This window comes from Dermacentor albipictus, unplaced genomic scaffold, assembly GCF_038994185.2.
Source record: "Dermacentor albipictus isolate Rhodes 1998 colony unplaced genomic scaffold, USDA_Dalb.pri_finalv2 scaffold_15, whole genome shotgun sequence".
NCBI classification, from domain to species: domain Eukaryota; kingdom Metazoa; phylum Arthropoda; class Arachnida; order Ixodida; family Ixodidae; genus Dermacentor; species Dermacentor albipictus.
The window spans coordinates 9019584-9042599 of NW_027225569.1; positions in this window are offsets into that span (position 1 = coordinate 9019584).

The following is a 23016-nucleotide window of genomic DNA, read 5'->3' on the forward strand; positions in this document are numbered from 1 at the left end:
GAACTGGACCTGGGAAGCCAACTGGCGACCCTCGACCAGGCCCGGCGAGCCGCGATCGCCAGTGGAGCCCTGTCAGAGGGAACCACCGAGGAATAAACCGCGCAACGGTTTCTGCAATAATAAAGTTTCTCCTCCTCCTCCTCCTCCTCAGCTGGCTATTCCCAACACAAGCAAGGTGACTAACATCTCGCCGTCCTCGACGGAGAACGAGAGCACGGGTGTATCGCCGAAATTGCATTTTCCCGATGACGGCGACGACATCCGCGTCACGGCGGCGTTGCAGGTGGAGTCGGAGGCAAGGGACAAGTCAGTGGGCGGCAGACGGCGAGAGGACGAAGCGATGTCCTCGGTCTTGGTGGCCGCTAGCGCGAATGCGCGAGACTTCCGTTTGTGAGTCCAGGCGCGACTGTGCGAGATCGAGGGTGAGATCTATCAGTACTGTTCGAACGCCGCGAACAAGGTGCCCGTCGGCATGCGCAACTTCACTGTAGTCGCTTCGACGGCGGCCGGGCGCGGGATCCACGGCATGATGCCGAACGGCCTGGCGCGAAGCGTGGCAAGCCGGCCTGCCTGTGTCGGGGACCAGACAAAATAAATGACTTTATCCCAGGGAGAGAAAACGCAGCAGGTATACTTAAAGCCCCTCAATCTCCGAAAGTAGCGCCATTCACTTCCCTCCTCCTCCGCTCGGCGCAGCCTCGACGGTGGCGCCGCCGGTGCTGGGCCTGCCGTAGCAGACGACGGCTAACACGCTACGGGAGGAAATCCACAGAAAAGTTCGTTCGAGCCCTGCAGAGCAGTTTTTTCAATCGAGGTCTTTATTCGTCAGTCGGTAACTGGCCTTTAGAATTACTTACAACATTACTTACAACAATTACTTACAACAATTACAACATGGATTTAGAGCCAATCGATCAACGTCTTCAGCAGTGTTAGAATTAACCCAGAGTATAAACACAGCCCTACACAAAAACGAGATTGCCGTAGGATTATTTTTAGATTTAAAGAAAGCATTTGACACGGTCTGTCATTCCATACTTCTAAAAAAATTACGAACTTATGGTTTTAGCGAAATGACAATGGACCTCTTTTCAAGCTACCTAAATGGTCGAAAACAATATGTAAAATTTGGCTCCTTTGCTTCCCAGTATACTACTATAGTCACAGGAGTTCCGCAAGGATCAGTTTTGGGGCCCATACTGTTCTCGCTGTATGTAAACGACCTCCCAACAATACTAAAGTCATCAAAATGTATCATGTACGCTGACGATACCACGCTATTATTTTCAGGTAAATCTCCTGGAATATTGCAGAACACTATAAACAGCGAGTTATCCAACATATCAACTTGGTTTGCTTGTAATAAATTAACACTTAACAGAGATAAGACTAAATACATAGTTTTCAACTCCCGTTATTCCAGGGGTGACACAATTGGCATGCAAATTCACCTTCTAGGTGGAACAATAGAACAGCTCGATCACATAAAATATTTAGGGGTATTATTGGACTGCAACTTGAACTGGAGACCACATATATCTAGTATATGCGCGAAATTAGCTTCGGCTTGCTATTTATTAATAAAATGCAGGGAATATCTTGACCTTAGCGTACTTAAAGTTGTTTACTTGTCCATATTTCACTGTCACATCACATACTGTTCTGAATCATGGTCAAGCACATATAAAACATACATAGATCCCGTTTTTCGGTTACAGAAAAGGGCCTTGCGCATTATGACATACACAAGCCCACATGATAATACTGACATGCTGTTCTGTCGTCTCGGTATATTACCTTTATCTCTGGCATGCGAAATGAAAGTCGCCATTTTGATTAACAATATCTTACATGGGAATCACTCATTATCACCAAGCCTGTTTGTTACACCTAATCGCAATACAAGGGGTGCAACAAATATAAATTTTAACCTACCAATCGCTCGTAACACGTATGGCCAACGACTACTTGAGTTTCATGGTGCTAAAATTTGGAATACAGTACCTCTTGAGATAAAAATGGCCAACAATTTCGTGTCTGCTGTTAAAAAGCTATACCTATCAAAAAGTACGTGATTTTTTGTCAGTCTGGTTCTCCACCTGTTTCATACTGTGCTGGATCTGTTCAGAAAGCCTAAACACTTCAACACAGACCCTTGCAAATGTGTCACTTCTACGTATAATATGCTATCTCGGTTTTTTCATTGTGTATATGCATGTATTCTCCTGACAGTTCTGTTTTATTACCGTTGATTGATATGCACTGTTTTTCTTTTGTAATGTTTTTGATTGTATGTATCCACCTAACTGTATTAGGTTGTATCATTAAAAAACTAGATAAGCGCATGACATTGTAGCTGCCACTACAAATATGACTATGGGCCTACACTAGCCTTTGGCTACAGGCCCAACAGTTCCTTTGTACAAATTATTATCAATGAAAAATAAACTGAATTGAATTGAATTGAAATTGACCATTATTCAAGGCGTATTTAAGGCGTAAAGCACGCGACGTTGAGAGTTCGTGTTGCTGAAACACGACGCAAGCACGCAGTATACTCAAACACGCGCGTAATTACCAAATTTTCAGGTGTTGGCAGCGTGAAAGTATGTGTACGTGGTTTCCTAGGCTCATTTGCGTACCTGCAGGACACTATTGTTCGGCCGGTGCGTGATTGATTCCGGCTGTGTGCGGTCAGGAACGACTGGCAACAGGGCCGTTTTGTTTCATTGCGGGGTGCTTTGGTAATCGTGGCGATATACTGTTTTTTTTTATAAGTATTGCTGCAAGAGGGCTCATGTAATGGCTAACGGAGGCATCTGCGCAGCACGTGACATTGCAATAAAGCAGGCGGCGCAGGGAATGTTCGCATACCAAATTGGCTGTCCGCGAACTTATACCCACTTGGCATGCACAGGCTTCGGCGAGCCCCATCCAGCCCTGGTTCTAGCTTTGGCGCTCCCGTTGCCGCTTTGGTGCCCTGGTGGCGCCGTCAATAATACGAAATAATGACAAGTTGTTACAACTAGTAAAGAAAATTTATTGAAGAAATACAATCGCGCCGAGGCGCCAACTTCTAAAGCAGCGCTAGCGCGCCCGCACGAGTATTATGAACGCCAACGAGAAATTTACCGGCCCACGTACGACTCTACGATCAAAGTGCACGTTAAACATGCCCAGGCGAGCTGGATAAAATTATCCGGAGCCATGCACTACGACCTCCATCCTAGCTTTAGTCGCTTCGGAACGTTGAAGACGTTATACACCACAAACCAAATCAGTACATGCGGGCGTACATTCGAAGCTAAAAGACTGCATCGTTAAGTCATAGTGAGCCTTGCAAAAGCGTCGAGAATGTGCAATCTTCTGGTGGAGCTCAAAACACACCCTGAATAATGTCGCTTTTATGTCACAGGCCAGCTGCAGATGCGTGCATTTCACCGCAAGATGAAACTACATGAAACAAAGAGAGCACATTCGAAAAAAAAAAAGAAAGTGAGCCAACGCGCTAAAAACCACGCGGAGCATAAACACACACTTTTTCGAAGCGGAAGGCGTGAACTATCACTCTAAGCCGAAAACGGGGAAAAGGGGACTAACGGCAGCCGTTGGACCTTTGGATCAACGGTTAATCCACCGTGCGTGCCGTGTGAAGAGGCGAAGTGTCGTGCGCAAATTTGTGGGACTAAATGTTCGTCCTTGCAAGGTAACGGTAGACGGTGGGGATCAACGGCACAATTTAGTCCTCTGACTTTAGTCCTTTATTTTCTCTATATCACTCATGGTTGAACCCCCGTATACATGCAGGGTGTCCCATGTAACTTAGCCAAACCTTAAAAATGTGCAAACGCCACGTTGCTGGACCGAACCAGTTAATGTTCTTTGCAGTCGCTTGGAGATATTCTGATTATTTTTGCATTCCGTATAATTATATAATCAGTCATAATTAATTATCAGTTGCTTAATTATTGTAATTAAGTAAAAGTGTCAATGAGAACATGGTAGAGCTACACAAATACTCCCGATGCAGCTTTGTGTTGCTCAATACGGGCTACATAAAAGTGTTTTTCCGGGCGTCAAATTAAAATTGTCTGCGAATACACGCAAGTGCCTCGAGCGGCCAGTGGCGCGGCAATTTTTTTGTGTAGTCGCGGGCTTCTTTCACGCTCGGAAAAGCACTCTTATCTCGCACGTATTGAGCAACACAAAGCTGTATCGGGAGTTTTTTCATATTTCTGTACAATTTTCTCGTTGACGCTTTCATATCTAATTATATTATTTGAGAAGTTGATTAATTATGACTAATTATGTATTTAGGCAGAATGAAAAATATAATCGAGCATCAAACATCCCCACCTCGGTTCTGTCCAGCAACGTGGCATTTGCACATTTTTAAAATTTTGCTCCAGTTACGTGGGACTCCCTGTATATATATATGTCTGCGAAACACCACCAAGCGTCATCTGCGCAAGCCGTTTCGTACTCTGCATTGTTCAGTTTTTACCGCACTGCGACGATCACGACAATAATAACATTAACCATAGCGATTTGGTCACATTGGTCGTAATCCACGGTGTGAATGCAGTCGGTACTGAGCGGTGAGTTCCCGATTTGGTAATCGCAAGCGCATTCTTCGCAGGCGCGCATGACGCCGTTGGTTAACATGTCTCATCTTCGGCTGGCTGTTTCGGTGCGCAGAGGCCATTGCGTTGTATTGCCGGGGGGGCTCCGTGTCCCTCTCCTCCCTGCCTGGATGGGGTGGCAGCGGGTCATAAAACACTGTCGCTCTGCTGTCATCCCGCCCACACGAAGGTCACTACGCTTTCGCCATTGGCTAACATTTTGGCGGGATTCGGGCCCTGCTTACGTGCACTCCGGGTAAGCGCGCGCAAGTCGGGTCCCGAGGAGACCACATCGGGGCGTCTGAAGGTGCGTACGTGTTCCTCTCTACCGGCGGCGGCCCCCTTTGTCCGCCGCCGGCCGATGGTTACTTCGGCTCGGCGGACGCGCGCGCACTCTTCCGTCGTCTCGATGTCCTGAGGCAGCGTCTGCCGATCGTGCCCCCGTCTGTTCGTCTGTCGTTTCTTTCTATTTCCCTTTTCTCTGCTGTGGGGCGCGCGATGGCAGGCGCTGAGCGAAGTATAGGCAACTTCTTACTTCTGGGGCTCTTTTTTCTTTGTTCCTCGTTTCTTTGTTCTCTCTCTGTCGCGGTGCGCCGTTAGTGGCCACCGGCGACCATTCGGCCATGTTTTGTGTAACTAGCTTCAGATTCGGACGGGACGTTAAAATTGATGTTTGTATTGACTTCCAGTTTAATAAATGTACTTTCTGGCTTCTCGAGAGCTTTCCCTAGGGTCTCCCTTGCTGCGCGCGTGGTCTCGCCTTCCCCCTAAGCTGGGGCCGGCGGGGCGCGTACGCGCGCAGCTGCGCATCGGCACACGGAGCGGGCCGGGGCAGGCGCGGACGCGGTGCCCTGCACGCATGGCGCCTCGGAGTGCTCGAACCCGCGGTGGTCGTCCGGCGCGTGCGGAATCGGAGCGTGCGCGCCGTGAGCGTAGCGAGGAGACCACAAATTTTTCTTTTGTTCTTTCTGGAGGTGACTACATAATAGGTTTTGTGACCGCATGCGGCAATGAAAGTGACAAAAAAGAAAAGAATAAAAAAGAACATTGTGCTTTGGAGGCCTCTGGGAGCTTGTCTGTCGTTTTGTCGACAGCGTCTGTTTCACGTGCGCCGCGGTGCTTTGGTGGTATATGGTGGCCGAGTCAATGGAAAATAGTAACAGAATAGGCAGAGGGCCAACTCCAAAGTTTTTGTGGATGGCCCACACAGTCAAAACTTAGACACTTATGGCTTGATGCACGGACTTGTTAATTCTGGGGCTTTTGCTATAATGACCTTTCATATTAACGAACAATTTATTGTAGTCCCTTGAAGTTTATTATATTAAGATTTCACTGTAGCATCATTTTCAGTATTCCTGAATGGCACTTTGGTTTGCCACCTAGCACCCTGCTGCTGAAGTGACACTCAACGAAGTAAATTAAATTCACTCAAGGTGCCCTAAGTTTGCCCATCTGACCAGGATATTAAAGAGACACTAATCCCCGAATGCAGAGATCTAACTTGGATCGGGCTTGGACTTGACGAAGTCGGCCCGAAGCAAGAGGCGGACTTCAAAGCGCCCAAGTCGGCTTTCGGGTTTCATAGACGCTCAAGCCGACTTGCTTCGTCAAGTCAAGACTGTGCTGCAATACAAAAACAGGTTGCTCGTCTGTGTTCGAGGTTAACAATAAATTTATTAGCGTAAGGCATGTTGTACAGCAAAAAAGTATGTTTCTTTCCAAATTTCCACCAGGGCATAAGTGCTGAAGTATAGTTTCCGTAAACTTATTCTATCTGGCTACGTCCGCCTCTGCGATGGGCAGTGTTGCTTGCGGAAAGCGCGCGTTCCCGGCGCATTTGTGTGGTGTTCAAGTTTCGGTGTTTTGACGCGCTTTTTGAGTTGCAGCTTTCACCATCTTTTCAAGTCGCCGCTACACTTTTAGGCGACAGTGTATTTGAGTGCAAATCAATTTTATCGTCACATTTATTTTGGTTTTAGTTTATCTTTAACTCAGAGGTCTTGTTGCATGTTTGTTGCCGTAGAGAAGCGAACGAAATGTTTGGTTCGTATGGTGGTCTTTAAACGGCTTTTGTTCTCGATTGCCGCAAGGCGTTCATGCGCCGTCTGGGCCGGCAACCGGATACAAGAGGCCGAGACGAGGCATACGGTCGGTTTCTGAGGGAGCTCGCGCGTCCCTTTCCGCCTATAGGCATTCCAGGAGGAAGGCGACGGCCCGTGTTCTGCTCGGGCTACGTGACCCTTTGAAGAAAAAGCCAACCTATTCGAACGCACTAGGCCGGAGTCACAAACAACAAAAAAACTACAACATGTGCTGCAAACGAAGAGTCCCGAGCGTCGTTGAGTCCCCTGCCCGGACCCATACGGGTGACAACACCCGATAAAAAACAAAATAAATGAATAAAATGACACGTGCAAACGATTTGTCTGCTTCGCATGGAGGGTTTGTCGAGAACAACGAGAGGGAGAGTGCGGCACAGTCGTAGACATCGCAAATTGGCAGTGCGTGTCGTCTGCTATAGGAAAGTGTCGTCTGTTAGGAAAACAAGTTGTGGGGCTCGCGCGACGGCCGCGCGCCGCATTTGGTACGAAATTCCTGTTTTGTCAACAGTCTTTGACGCTGAAATTTCGCACTCACGTACGGTCTCCTCCCAAGAGAATGCACCTCAACGTAAGACGGCAGCCCGTTTTAAAGAAGACGAAAAGAGCCTGCCAACGACACTCCTGAACGACTACAAGCATATTGTGGAATGCAAGAAAACTGATGTCGCGTCGTTGTCCAAGAAGAATCAGACATGGAAAGAAATAGCAAAGCATTAGAATGCCAACCACGGGATTACGCGGCGCGATCACCTGCAACTGAAAAAATGCTGGACCAACCTGAAGCAAAAGCGGAAAGAGGAAGCTGCGGAAGAAAAGGGAAAGCGCCACAAAACTGGTAAGCGCACATGTTCTGCATGACTGACTGATTTGGGCTACTTTTTATTATCTGTAGTCACAGGAGATGAGAAAATACGCTCGCAATCAATCTTTCCGCGACTGCAGGAAGCGCACCAGCATCGGGCGCGGGCGCTTCGCGATGAGCAGAGTCACCTTTCCAACTGCGCCGCACACTGTTGACTGAGGAATGCGGACCGGACCTCCGGTAACTGTTTGAAACGTGCCAGCGCCGTAAAACACACGTAGGCACACAGTCGGTCCTCTGTTGTCCCCGCTTACCCGGATAGGCAACATAGCGAGAAATCGCACGGCGTTCTTCGTGAATCTGTAGCGACCGAGGAATTGTTCATCGTCGTACAGCTCCATCGGATTCCCTCGGTCACGTAGGGTGGGTCGCGGAATTTTCGGCAAGGGCTGCGCCTCTGAAAATGCGTTATCCATGGCATAGCAAGCAAACTCGAAAGCAGCTAACCTCCGCGCGACGTCCGTTCGGGAGGCTGCCATGTTGGAATAACACACGAAATCAATGTCAAGCTAGCCCGGGAGCAGACTTCAAACTTGAGCGGACTTTGACGCAGCCAAGTCATTCGCAAGTCGTCCCCAAGATGAAGCATGATTTACGACACGCGGCGAAGCTGTCTTGAGACTGCCAGAAGTCAAGTTCGAGCCAAGTTAGATCTCTGCATTCGGGGGTTATTGTAGAGTGCTTCTAACTTATATTTAACTGTGACTGTTCCTGACTTAATTTTATTTTCATGATTTTACTCTGGCTATGACACATTTCATCTGCTGTATACTTTGGAGTTGTTTTATTTTGTTTGAACTGCTGCATATTTTCAGTCATTTTTTTATCTTCTGTATTTATATGTCATTACTGTATACCAAGGACTTGGCATTTGTATGCTAGTATTCCTGTTTTGTTTTCCTAATTGTGGCTCAAGATGATGGTGGCAATATGTAATTAAAAATAAACATGGGTTACTTGAGTTCGATCATTGTTTTTGCTTGAAAAGCTATGGCAACCTGGAATCATTGGAAAAGTGATTTCGGAGCATGATTGAAAAGTATGATTTATTCCAAACACTATATTCAATCCGAAGCACATTGTTTCGGATTGAATGTTAATCATTTGTGTTTGAACCGTTAGGCTCTAGAAGAACATTAAGGTGGTATAACCATTACCTTTATGGTGGGCAACATTTAATCTTCGGGGAACAACTCTTGGTTTAGTGGAAGTACTTGAAAGGAAGAACATTTGTCCAGAGAAGCGCGAACAGATAGTCTCTGGGCTTACTTGACCAGCCCAACCATTGGTCCTCCCTGGCTTAAAAGTTGCTCGTAAAGTTAGTCCCTGTGGACTAACCTAAACAGACTAATCGTTGAACCTCTACACAGTAAAATAATTTACACCCTTGATGGTGAGAATTGCGAATCATAACACCCTTGAAGGGTTTTTTCATTCAAGAAACATCCCATCATCATGACTTTTTGCGAAGCATAGGGCAGTTCTAGATGCCGTAACACCCTTTTACCCACCGAAAGGGTGCACTGACTAAGAATATTGGGAGTGGGTGCAAGGGTGTTTTTGTTTGTTTTTATCACATTCACAAACATACAGTTGCACGAAGAGACGGCGTGTCCCACGGCACTAAAAACCAGTGGCGTATCCAGAAATGGGCCCTCCCCTACCCCAACCCCTTCCCCCCGAGACATGTCGGGCTTTCAGTGCCGACAAAACTCCTGAAGAGAGTCCCCGTCCGTTTCACTGTCTGTTTTGATAAGCCCTGTTTAACTATGTCCTGCGAAAAACCTGTTGCTGAAGCGCTACTATCTATTATGTCACAGTGTTCTAGGTGGCACACAGTTCTTAAATGTCGTCACGCACAAATTCCGCGGAATCCAAAAGCGCGCACCTACTTTTTCTAGTATTGAGTATTTAACCAAAAGAAAAATGTTCAAAATGTTTTCGGCACGGCAGAACTAATGCAGCTGATGCTTTTGGGACGCCAGGAATCTAGCAAAATGAATAGGCCACGTGACAGCATGCAGCTGGACGCGCCCCAATCGCTCTAAAGCAGTGCGGTCGTCTAGGTTTCTTTAAAGCATGACAAAACAGGCAGAAAAGGGTGCGACGAACCATACGCGGACAAAAGATACGCCGATTCGAGAAGCTTTGACCCCACCTGACCTTCTTTCGCCGAATCCATAACCCCAATTCGTTCTGCTTCTCTCAAGTTTATAAACAAGGTAGGTTCCTTGGCAAACATGAGCCTTCTCACCCACCACAATGCTTTGCTCAAGCAGCATCTGCGGAAAGAGCCGTGCAAAACGCTCATGGCTTCGCGTCTGCATCAATTTAAGATGCTGGCTGTACAAAAAGAAACTGTTAAGTTTGTAGTTGTATAGTAAAGGAAAGTTCTAGTGGCTTACAAACAGCTGCCTGAACGGAGTGCTCAAAAAGAAAGGGAAAATAATCTAAGAAAGTGTAGAGAACCAACGTACAACTTGCGATGCATAAAGTATTTGCAACACGGACTTACAGCGGTATTTATTCAAATATTTCCCCTCCCAAATTGGAGACAGTATTATTGCATGCATGAATAGGATATTAAGCCAATCATTGTAGATATAACGAGATTCTAGAAATTGGCGGGACATTTGCAGACCCATCTTTGTTCACAGAACAGTGGTGAGCAATATTTCAAGTGTGCGCGCTACTGTCCACCCGCCAAGTACGTTCGCGATGTCTTGGCATATGCAGACTCGTCTCGCGAGACTCGCCCATCTCCCCTCGCTAGACGGGTAGGGCAGATGCACATGCTGAATACGGGAAAGAAATACTTTGCAGAATGAAATTGAATTTTGTAAAAACACCAGAGTTCTGGATTGCAGGTTACAGCGTGCACAGGGGCGTTCTGCCAGATTTTAAAGCAAAGCTTTCTATGCCTCCTCCCTCACTCTTTCCAATTCTGCTGCTGCTGCTGCTGTCACTGGCTTGCCAGCCGCGTCGGTGGGTGGTTTGAGGGCGTGCATAATGAACATGAGAGGGACGCGGGGAAGGCGTGTGCGAGTCCTTTTAGCGAGAACTTCGTGGGCATCGCTGCAATACTTCTTGGACCTCTTTGGCCGTCACAATGCCCACTGAAACACCCTGGCCATCGACACAATGCCCTCTGGAAGACTAATTACGCGTTAGCCACCTTCTGCCCACCCCAACCCACCGCAAAAGTAGTGCAGAAGGTGCAGCACTTACTTTTTTGTACTCACATGCAACAGCGCGGAGGAGAGACAGTATGATACTAAGGGAAACAAGAGAATGCTTAAAGCCAACACCCAGACGAAATGTCATCACAGTTCCCACACTTTACCAAGAAATTGTTGTTGTCATTCAATAGCCTTTACTACAGCTGCACCCTCGCCGAGCAAAGGGGTTCGGCGATGGTATAGGCACAGCTATTGAATAGGAACAATACTAAATTGCTCTGCTTGTGGTGGTTTGAGGGCGAGAGTAGTTGGGTTGAAAATGACTTGTCTACCACATGCACAAAATACCTAGATTGTGAATATATCTTCCTCATTACCCGTCAAACTGCTATTATAAGCAACTGCAGTAAGACAAAGACCGAGATCAGATTATAAGCGACAACTCACGGTGCTGTCCACCAAAGGGGAGTCGTTGTTATATTTGTTCTTTCTTTTGAGCGGTCATCGGCCGCAATCGCTCACCCGCTCTTAAAAAAAAGAAAGAAAAAAGAACCCCGAGATCTGGATTCGCTTCGGTTGCACTTTCACGACACCACGCAAAGAAAGACTTTTCGTACTTGGAAACTTAAGGTTTTCAAGTAGTTCTGCACATGTGAAATTTCGTGGTGTCGCCTATACGTTTAGAAAGCTATTATGCAAGTACTTTTATATCTGCCGTTCGTCCAAGCTATTTAAAATTTGCGTGAGCACACCAGTTCAGAAATATGAGCATTGTGAACTTCTTGAAAATGCCAATTAAAGCGTTTTTTTCTCTCTCTCTCTTTCTCTGCGCATAAAAGAAAAGACAGACTCGCAAGTACCTCTGTATCTTATAAGATCAGGAAGGGCCACGTCTCTTTACAAATGAACGTCCAAGCAAACAAACAAAAAAAAGCATCGAGAAATAAATTCACTTACACGAAGTTACCAGCCCACCTCTGCCCCATTTGATTTGATATCAGCCCATGTTTCTGGAAATAAATTTCCAGTAAAACTACCCGTAAACACAGAAAATGGCTTAGAGGTAGCGTAAAATAAAAAGCTTTGAAAGTAATACACACACGTAGTTTAAAAGAATATTTGTTTTTATGCCTTGAAAACGAAACCGAAATTGAAATAACTTCCCCCAACGGGTGTCGCCGCTATCGCCGCTACGTCATTTCCTACGTCTCGCGGTGGGCCGGCGGGTGCATGTGTGTCTATGTGTGTGTTCTCCGTGACATTCTTGAAGTTGTGAGTAATTAGATTGTTTTTTTGCTGCGTTTAGGTTGTACCACCTCGTTGTTTTCGTGTACTTTTGTGCTCATCGACGCGAAGTGAGCGTCTGGAGTGAAGGCGACGCGATTATGCGTGAGAAAGAAGGGCACCAGCGGCCTACGACGTCGGTGTTTCTTTGTGACAGTGTGTTTACTACGCCTACGACGGCCGTCATTCGTGGTGAAGGAGAAAACATCTTCCATTCGGCCTGAACAGTGATGAAGTGGACGTTTTGCTTTTCGGCGGAATGCATCGTCAACATCGTCCATCCACTACGTAATCGAAATGGCGTGCCCACAGTACACATCGTGACAGCGCTCCGCCTTCAAACCGAGGGCCTTTTGCAAGGCGCATGAACTGCTCATATAAAAGGTACGTACGTAGCTACGTTCACCGTCGCGTTTTTATGGTGCGTCATTGTGGTAGTAATCTTCGCGCAATTTATTTAAAGGACAGCACAAGCTGTGTTGGATGCGAGTGTAGTATATGTACTCCAGGCGTAGCCTATGGCACCGAATGTGAAAAAGAAAAAAAAAATGAATGTTTCATTGTTCACGTGTCCTCAACTAGAGTTGTAGAGAATTAAGTACTGCTACGCTTCAGTATCCGGCGCAGGCAGGTAAATAATACTTTGGTTTGGCTAATTAGTTCATTCTGTTACTAAAGATGGGCGCATTGTTATACCGGTGTCACACGGCCACTTTCGATCATGATTGAGCCTGTTCTGGATCGAAATTTTCGACCGCGATTGTCTCCCGTCCGCCGATTGTGCAACGAGGTCAAACGCCTCCAGAAATTCGATTCCAGTCAGGATCGATCGCGGCCAAAAGTATGCGGTGTGACAACCGTATTAAATGTCGCTTGCGTACTTTCACTCAATTGTTATTGTTCTTTTTTTTTTTTGTCGGAGGTCCCGTGGTAGGTAATGGCGCAGGCAGCTTGCAATGCTTGTGCTTTCATGACTAGAACTAATGCAAAACAAAAGAACCACGACCGTCCCGGCTATGTACTTATCCTTCGCTTTAAGTTGTGCTAGTTTGTTCTAGAAGCTCTTGTGCCGTGGCGGATGAACGCGTGGTTGCGCTATTTGTTTGTAAATTCATCTTTTTTGTATAAATAAGCACACCGAGCCTAATCAATTTTCTCTCGTCCTTGAACTCGTTTCTTGGTTTCACGCAGGCGTGCTTATTATTACTACTATTTGTTTTCTTGTTGTGTGACTGAACCCTGCCTAAGGCGTCCTGTCAGTTGTCAACAGTATTTCTGAAATGAATTGCACTGAGCGTCCTACGGTTAGAGTACGTTTCACTACCTTATTTTAATGTCTAGTTATAAAGTGTATGGTTATTGTAACTATTTTTGGCCTTTATATATGTATTTATTAAGCTGGTAAATGCTTAATTGTATTTGCTGTTTTGAGAGGTTCTTTTATTGAGTGGTCAATCTCGGGTGGTATTAATGGTGGGTTGTTTTCTTGTGCCCATGCAGTTACAGTCAGCATGAAGCAATTGCATGGGAACCGACTGGCTGTCTTGGGCCTACACATTGCTGAAAAGACAGTGAAGACGTGTGAGCCGACAGGTATACTTTTTTCATCACATTTGGCCTACATATTTTTTACAGGAGGATGAAGACCTCCCCCAGTGAGCTCCAATTACCGCTGTCTTGCACTAGCTGATTCAAAGTGAAGCCTGCAAAATTTTTTGACTTCATCATAGTCTACTTCTCTACCGTCCTTGACTACCCTTCTCTTCTCTTGGCATCCATTCTGTAACTCGAATGTGCCACCGGTTATCTGCCCTATGCATTACATGGTTGAAGAAGGCACTTTGGCTAGTAGGTGCTCATTGCAGACTTGAGACATCAATAACTAGCGTGGAAAAGACAACATCAAGAAGCACATAAGGAAGAACTCTAGACTTGAACTGAAATTTTTGCTACACTGAAACATGGAATGCACAGAATGTCGACGGACAGAAACAACACAGGAGCTATCGGAACAAATTTATGAACAGGTTAATTTCACTTACGAACATTCTTGGTAAGAGCCAGAGAAGGGTGCTTACACACCTATTCCCCGCTTTTTTGATGCAAAGTGGTTCGTATATTTCCCTATGTACCTGCTTCTGGAGCTGCCTGAGCACACGATTGCTTTGAAATTGCTTGGTGCATGAGCACGTATGGCGATGATTGGCCATGTGGCCACCAGCCACCAAGGCACTCAAAGCTGCCCTATGTTTCCTCAAGCCAAACAGGTCGGTGTTTAAACGACCGCTTGGGGGAACAAAGATAGGGCAGCTGTCATGGCTGGTGGCCATCTGGCCAATCATTGCTGTAAGTGCTCATGCACTGAGCAGTTTCAAAGCACTCATCTGCCCAGGCGGCTCTAGGTGCAGGTCGACATGAAAATATTCGAAGCACTTCACATCGAAAAGCGGGTGATAGGTGTGCAAGCACCCCTTCCCTGGCTCTCGCCAAAAAAGAGTGTTCGTATCTCGAAATGAACCTGCCCGTCGATTTGCTCCGATACCTCCTGTGTCAAGCAGGGAAAACGAAAGATAAATGTTGCTTCCATGCGTCGAGGTCGCATCCCCTGAATCCTATGTTTCTGTGTAGCCAAAATTTCAGTTGAAGCCTAGAGTTCTGTCCTGTGTGCTTCTAGCTGTCGTCCGTTGTCTTTTTCGCGCTAGTTAATGATGCCTCAAGTCTGCACTACATGGCCTGACCAGCTTCGTTCTTTACTCTTTATGTCAGCTAGCATATCAGCTCCTTCGTCTGCTTTCTGAACCACGCTGCTGTCTTCCTGTTTCTGCTGCCATCAGGATAGGAGTGGACATGACAAATGAAACTGAATGTCATTTAGACAGAGGAGCAGTGAGACTTCCTGTGCTTTACCTTTTGTTGTTGTACATACTAGTTGAAATTGCAGCAACACATCTTTTCCACCTTGTGATCTTCCCATAGCTGCGGCAAATAAATATATAGGCTTTAAGAAACTAGAAATGCAGTTTGCCTAAGAAAGAGAATACTCTTGCACTTAAAGGTAATGTGTATGATGCTCTGACTCCTTTGATGCATCCCCGCAGGGGCGTCTGCGCAAGCAGGCGTTTGGTGTGTTGCGACACCACGTACCCGAGCACACGAGGGTTGGACCCTCCCGCGTGTAGCCGTGCGCGGCTTAGCCGTGTCCGGGGAAAAGAGGATCCTGGGGGTTGAGCCGATGCCGGGTGTTTGGACCTTTAAGGCCCCCCGGCGGAGGCAACACACCCCTTTGGCCTCGGCTTCACGCAGACGGCACCCCCGGACTGACCCATCCGGGGGAAATCGGTAGTTGCCTTTTCCTGTCTCTCTCTCCCTCCAGCCTTCGTCTTTCTCTCACTTTCCACCTTTCCTGTCTTCTTCTAGCTTCCGTTTACTTCCAATTTTTCCAGGCAGCAAGGGTTAACCTTGTGTGAATAACCAACCTAGGTTATCTCATATTTGGTTATAGTGATAACGTACAGCTGCCGTTTGCAGGACCTGTTTTTACAGTCCCTGTAACGTCCCCTTGTAGGGCTCCACGGTGGGTGGTTGGCGTTATCGCCGAAAATTACATTTTCTATGGCAAGCTCCTTTCCTCCAATTCCTGATCGCCCTCAAAAAAGAGGGCGCACCGAAGATGTATTCCAGTTCTTTGGCCGTCAAAGACCGAACTTCCCACGGTATCATGTCATCCACTCTGAAAAATCCGATAAACAAGTACGAAATATCTCCCCTTTTCTAGTTTCCAAGTCCTTAACTGATGTCCTTGGTCCAGGCTACAAGGTATCAAGGCTGGCAAGTGGCGATCTCCTGTTAGAACTACATGACCAGAAACAATACGAAAAGTTGCCCAGTCTAGTGTCATTTGGGGATGTTCCATTGACAGTAACTCCTCACCGCACTCTGAACACCACCCGCGGCGTTGTGTCTGATGACGATTTGCTCCAGCTGACGGAAGCTGAGCTCTTGGAGGGCTTCAGTGAGCAGAACGTTGTCAATGTCAGAACAATTAAGATCAGAAGGGATGGTAAAGAAATTCAAACGAAGCACCTAATACTCACATTCGGTTCAAGTATTCTGCCCGAGTCTGTAGAGGCCGGGTACATCAAGCTCCGTGTCAGACCATATGTACCGAACCCCCTAAGGTGTTTCAAATGCCAGCGTTTGGGCCACAGCTCGCAGAGCTGCCGAGGCCGCCAAACATGTGCGAAATGTAGTGCCCTTGAACACGCCACTGAAGCATGTAATAACTCTGTCCACTGTGTAAACTGTGACGGGGATCACGCCGCGTACTCGCGGTCGTGCCCCTCATGGAAAAAGGAAAAAGAAATTGTAACTATAAAAGTAAAAGACAATATTTCGTTCAAAGAGGCACAAAGGCGGGTATCATACCTGCCCAAGAAAACCTTTGCCGATGTGGCGCGTCAGGGGGCAGCGTCACAACGGCCTCCGGCGGCTGTCCGACCCTCAAGCAGTGAGTCGGCAGTTACGCCATCTGCCCCCGCGGCGGTTGCAGCTAGCGCTGCTCCGTCAACCGAGGAGAAGGGATCATCGACCCCGAAGGTGGGCGCAGCCGAGGCTGCCTCAACCTCCCATGTCCCTTCCAGCGCTGGCAACGTCCAGCGCAGCCAAATCCCTCAGGGAACCCCATCGACCTCCGGGCTGGTGGGCGCAGGGGTCTTGCCCTCCAAGGCGGGACTCCCTCTGAAAACCTCTCGCTCGCAAGAGCGCTTGTCCGGCGCCTCACACGAGGCAATGGACACTACACCTGACCCCAAGGCGCACCCAGCGCCTAAGGAGCGGCGAGGCTCCCTCGAACGCTCCAGAAAGAGTAGAACGCCCGTTACAGGGCCTCGAAAGAGCTCTGTAACTTAAGGCATCACCTCCGTTTCCATACACACAGCACTTATTTACCTTCAAAATGGCGATACAAATTATTCAATGGAACGTCAGAGGTCTTTTTAGGAACCTTGATGACGTGCAAGAACTTATACAAAAACACAATCCAAAAGTGCTGTGTCTACAGGAAACACATTTAAACCCACAACACACAAACTTTCTCCGACAGTATGTCAAGTTCCGCAAAGATCGCGATGATGCTGTCGTATCATCAGGCGGTGTGGCCATTTGTATTCATAAAAGTATCTCCTGTCAGAGTTTACAGCTACAAACCCCCCTTGAGGCAGTGGCGGTTCGAGCTGTTTTCCTAAACAAACTCATCACCATTAGCTCTCTTTACCTGCCCCCACACTACAAGTTAACGAAACACGAATTCCAATCCTTTATAGATCAATTGCCAGAACCTTATGTTCTTCTTGGCGATTTCAATGCGCACAGCTCCCTGTGGGGCGACTCTCGTATAGACGCGCGAGGACGTCTTGTTGAGCAGTTCCTTTTTTCTTCAGGTGCGTGCTTGCTGAATAAGAAGAAACCCACTTATTACTGTCTTGCAAACAATACCTTTTCTTCAATTGATCTGAGCATAGTTTCTCCGTCCATACTGCCTGAACTCGAATGAGAAGTTACAAATAATCCCTACAGAAGCGACCACTTCCCCATACTATTAAGAACACTTAAAGAAAATGAATATCTACCACAGGCTCCTAGGTGGAAGATTGACACAGCAGACTGGGAGGAATTCCGAAATTTAACTAGTATATCATGGGATGACATGTGTTCTTTAGAAATCGATGCTGCTGTGGAATACTTCACAGCCTTCATAATGGATGCCGCATGTAAATGCATACGTGAAGTAAGTGGCTCGGCATGCAAACGGCATGTCCCGTGGTGGAATGATGAATGTAGAGTCGCACGTAGGAATCAAAACAAGGCGTGGGGGTTGCTACGTGCTTCGCCCACTGCAGAGAATCTTGTTAACTTCAAGAAAGTTAAGTCTCAAGGCAGGAGAACCCGCCGACAGGCCAGAAGAGAGAGTTGGCAAAAGTTTTTATCGAACATCAACTCGTTTACAGATGAGGCGAAAGTCTGGAACCGCGTAAATAGAATTAGAGGCAGACAAACATATTCACTCCCTCTGGTAAACACACAGGGTGATACGCTGCAACATCAGGCAGACTCACTTGGCGAACACTTTGAGAGTGTGTCAAGTTCAAAACATTATTCGAAATCCTTCCTAAAGTATAAACAAATAGAAGAATGTAAGCCACTCAAAAGAAAATGTCTACAGAATGAATCGTGCAACTGCCCTTTCAGTATTGCCGAGTTCAGAGCTACCTTGAGCTCATGCAAGAGCTCTGCACCGGGAACAGACAGAATCATGTACGAAATGATCAAAAACCTACCCAGTGATACCCAAGTTACACTACTCACACTTTTCAACACCATTTGGGCTGCAGGATACCTCACAACTGCATGGAAAGAAGCCATTGTGGTTCCTGTTTTAAAACAAGGCAAAGATCCTTCCTTAGAGGCAAGTTACCGCCCGATCGCCCTCACGAGTTGCCTTTGTAAGGTATTGGAAAAAATGATTAATCGGCGACTCATCCATTTCCTTGAAATGAGCAAAATGCTTGATCCGTATCAGTGCGGCTTCCGAGAAGGGCGGTCCACAACCGATCATCTCGTACGTGTTGAAGGAAATATCCGGGACGCATTTATACATAAACAGTTCTTCCTATCGATATTTCTCGATATGGAAAAGGCGTATGACACGACGTGGCGTTACGGAATCTTAAGAGACCTGTCAGAAATGGGCATCCACGGTAATATGCTTAATATAATAAAAAGCTATTTGTCAAATCGTACCTTCCGGGTAAAAGTCGGCAATGCACTCTCACGGCTTTTTACGCAAGAAACGGGTGTACCCCAAGGAGGCGTTCTCAGCTGCACGCTCTTTATCGTGAAGATGAACACGCTTCGTGCTTCATTACCACCCGCCATCTTTTACTCTGTCTACGTGGATGACATTCAAATAGCTTTCAAATCCTGTAACCTCGCAGTCTGCGAGAGACAGGTACAGCATGGTTTGAACAAGGTGTCAGGGTGGGCAGAGAAAAATGGATTCAAAATCAATCCTCACAAGAGTTCTTGTGTTTTGTTTACAAGGAAGAGAGGCCTGGTTCCAGATCCCTGCTTAGAAGTGTGTGGACAACACATACCTGTAAACAAAGAACACAAATTTCTAGGTGTCATACTTGACTACAGACTCACTTTCGTCCCCCACATTAAACATATTAAAGAAAAATGTCTCAAAACAATGAACATAATGAAACTTCTATCCCAGACTACGTGGGGTAGTGACAGGAAGTGTTTATTGAAACTCTATAAAAGCCTCATTCGATCACGATTAGACTATGGTGCTGTGATTTATCACTCTGCCGCCCCGAGCGCACTAAAGATGCTAGACCCTGTCCACCACCTAGGAATCCGACTGGCCACAGGCGCTTTCAGAACAAGTCCCATACAAAGTTTATATGCAGAATCAAATGAGTGGTCACTTCATCTGCAGAGAACATACATCAGCCAAACATATTTTCTGAAAGTCCACTCAAATCCTCAACATCCCTGTTTTAATACCATTAATAACATGACATATGCTACACTCTTTCGCAATCGTCCTTCCGTAAGACAGCCTTTCTCGCTGCGTGTGAGGGAGCTTAGTGAAGAAATGCACGTTCCACTCCTCGAGCTTCCCCTAATGCATCCAGCCAAGCTACTGCCTCCGTGGGAGTGGCAGTTCATACAATGTGATATATCTTTCATGCAAGTTACAAAACACGCTCCAGAGATTGAAATACTAATGCACTTCCGGGAACTCCAGCACAAATACTCCTGCACGGAGTTCTACACAGACGCATCGAAGTCACACGACGGGGTGTCCTATGCAGCCGTCGGTCCCTCCTTCTCGGAATCCGACGTACTGCAACCAGAAACTAGTATCTTTACGGCTGAGGCCTACGCACTGCTGTCGGCCGTAAAGCATATAAATAAATCACAACTCCAGAAATCAGTTATATATGGGCGTCTTGCGCTGGAGTTTGAGGTATAGTAGCGGCGCCTGGTGGCGGCGCTACTGGGTCGTACCAGCTTGGGTTGTATTGAGCCCTGGCTGTGGCGAAGGACGTTTCTAGGCCGAGTTTTGCGTCGATTCGCACTTATTTCTGCCCTGTTGCGAGTGCGAAAAGGCTCGTCACTTCTCGCAGACCATGTCAACCACGCTGCGAGCTCGCCGCAGCCTATAGTTTAACGAAAACGGGCTCTCTGTGTGCCGTGGGACGCAATGCTGGGAGCAGACGGAATCGGTAGCGCCGATCCGGAGACCTAGCCCAGCCTCGAGAAGGCGTCACCGTCATTACTTCTGCGTCGTGGGATGCCATGAACAAGAAGGCCTGAATCCCAACATCATATTCTGCCGTTTTCCTTCAAGGCCTCACGAAGTGGAGCGTCGGGCGCGCTGCATAGCTGCAGTTCGTCGCGCTGAGTAAGCGCAACTTCGCGCCATGCTGACTGCTTCGCCTGTCTTGAAGCTTGCTTGATTATCTGCGTTCTAATGTTCGGTATTTTGCACCTACAGTCCCGAGAGCAGACCGACATAGCAGCAGGCATGGCTGGTAATTCACGATTCGAGACCCGGCCACAGCGACAATTAACAATTCGACCGATGCGAAGTGGTGAAGTGACCAGGTGTGTGCAAATGAGCACAAATGGTCGGGCTCATTCGATGACAATTCACTACTCCACTACGAGCAGCACAGGTTAAGAGAGTTAAATGCGCTCATCCTTGATCTCAAGCCAGCACGTTGAGGCAACGCAGCAAGGCAGTATTGATTGCAGCACATCGATGTTCGAGCGCTGTCATTAAAACCTACATCAAGCGAGCGGCGTACGAGCTCGCGCTGCAGCGCGATTCGCACGTACGTACTACGTGCGAGCTAATATGCATTGCATCAGTTATTACCAGTTACTAAAAGGAACAGATGGCCGCTACTACAACGCAGGCATAACTACTTCTTTAGCGGCATGCAGTCAACAAAGAATGCAGGAGGCCCACCGTTTCGCGGCATGTCGAAAGACCACTGCCGTCGCGGCGCGTACGATCGTGCGCTCGAGCAGTTCGTACATCGCGGCACGTACCGTCGTGTGCTCGAGCAGTTCTGTACACATGATGCCTGCTTATCGCTGCTGTGGATTCATTTATAACAAGCATTTCCTCGCGTTTGAGCGCCTGAATCTAGCAGCTGGCGTGCAAACCTTACCTGAAGTTCCACTTCGTACGCGACTCGCTTCACTTGCGATTGACACGGTGCTAAAACTTCGCCGCCTAATTCTTGAACGGCGTACACGTATTCGGCACTGCATAATTTCTTGCCTTTACGCAGCGTGCCACCCCTGAAAAAATCTTCGGCGCCCGATATTCGCTGCAGGCCGTGAAACAACACAACCGAAAGCGGCGGGTCCATATTGTAAACGTGCTTTCCGAAGCAGACGACCGAGCTTGGTACGACCCATTTTTGCACAGAGGGCGCTTTTTAGCACCTTTTTCGCAGCGCCCCCTGGGCAATGCAAGAGCCCCATACGGACTCCCTCAGTGTTGTGAAGGCCTTGATGTCATTTTCTAAGCACAAAAACCCAGTCATCAACGAACTTTATTCCGTCCTATGTAAAACGTATATATGTAACCAGCATGCCATCATATGCTGGGTGCCCGGTCATAGGGCCATCGAAGGCAATGTTCTAGCCGACCAGATGGGCACATCAATCTCATTGCATGCAGTTAACTCTACTGCTTCGGTCCCTGTCAGAGATCTGAAGCCTTTTTTAAGAAGGAAACTACAAAACCACTGGCAACGCATGTGGGACGAAGAAATAAATAATAAACTGCATGTAATAAAGCCACAATTAGGTTTCTGGCCTCCTGTAACAAAATCCCGCCGGACAGATGTCCTATTCTGCCGTCTAAGAATAGGACACACTTTTGGCACACATAACTTTTTACTCACAGGAAACGAGCCTCCAACCTGTGGTAGATGCGGGGAGAGGCTGACCGTCCTCCACGTTCTACTGGAGTGTCGGGAAGCCGAATCTGAAAGAAGGAAACATTTTCTCTTAGCATACCGGCAGCAGATCCCCCTTCATCCTGTTATGTTACTTGGTCCAGAACCTTTCTTTGACACCAATGCCGTCCTAGGTTTTTTGAAAGATGTTGTATTGCATGTTATTAGCCCCACACATTCGTAGCGCTTCCTCTCTTCAGAGGATGCCGCTGTGATCATTATTTTGAATAGCACATGCCTCTAGGCCCTTGTGGTTCAAGGGCTCAGGCGAGGCAGCAGTGCTCCAAGTAATTTTACCATCTTATATATTTTATATTTTGCATCATTATTCTACGATGGATTTTAGTGTTTAGAGTATTCGTCAATAGTCATCGCCATAATTTTATGGCACGTAGATTTTACGCACTTTGCAGCGACAATTTTTAGGCCACTTTACAGCCAAGTCACATCTCCATAATACATCGTCAACATCACCACTTGTCATGGCGCTCCTTGGCCAAACCTGGCCCTTGCGCCATTAAACACCACATATCATCATCATCATCCTTTGATGCATGTGCCTTGAGAGGTGTTGATGCTGTTCTTCATTTCTTTCTCAGCAAGCTTTACTTGATGGGTCTGACTTTGTATAAAGAAATAAGTTCTAAGGAAACCGTAATACCTAACAGGCAGAGTTGTCGAGGTTGAAAGCCAAGTTTTCTTTCATGACATTTTTTTTTCAGACTGTACTAGTTGATCCACGATGTTCGACAGCGCAGACTTGTACAAGGGACGTCAAAAGTGGCGAGAAATGGAACAAATGCTATCGCCTCTTTCTCCATCCTTTGTCGAGTTCACATTGTCTAACGTCATCGACCAGTACCAACTAGCCCGTTTGCGTACCTGTACTAGTTGAGCCATTTATACTATGGTACTCTA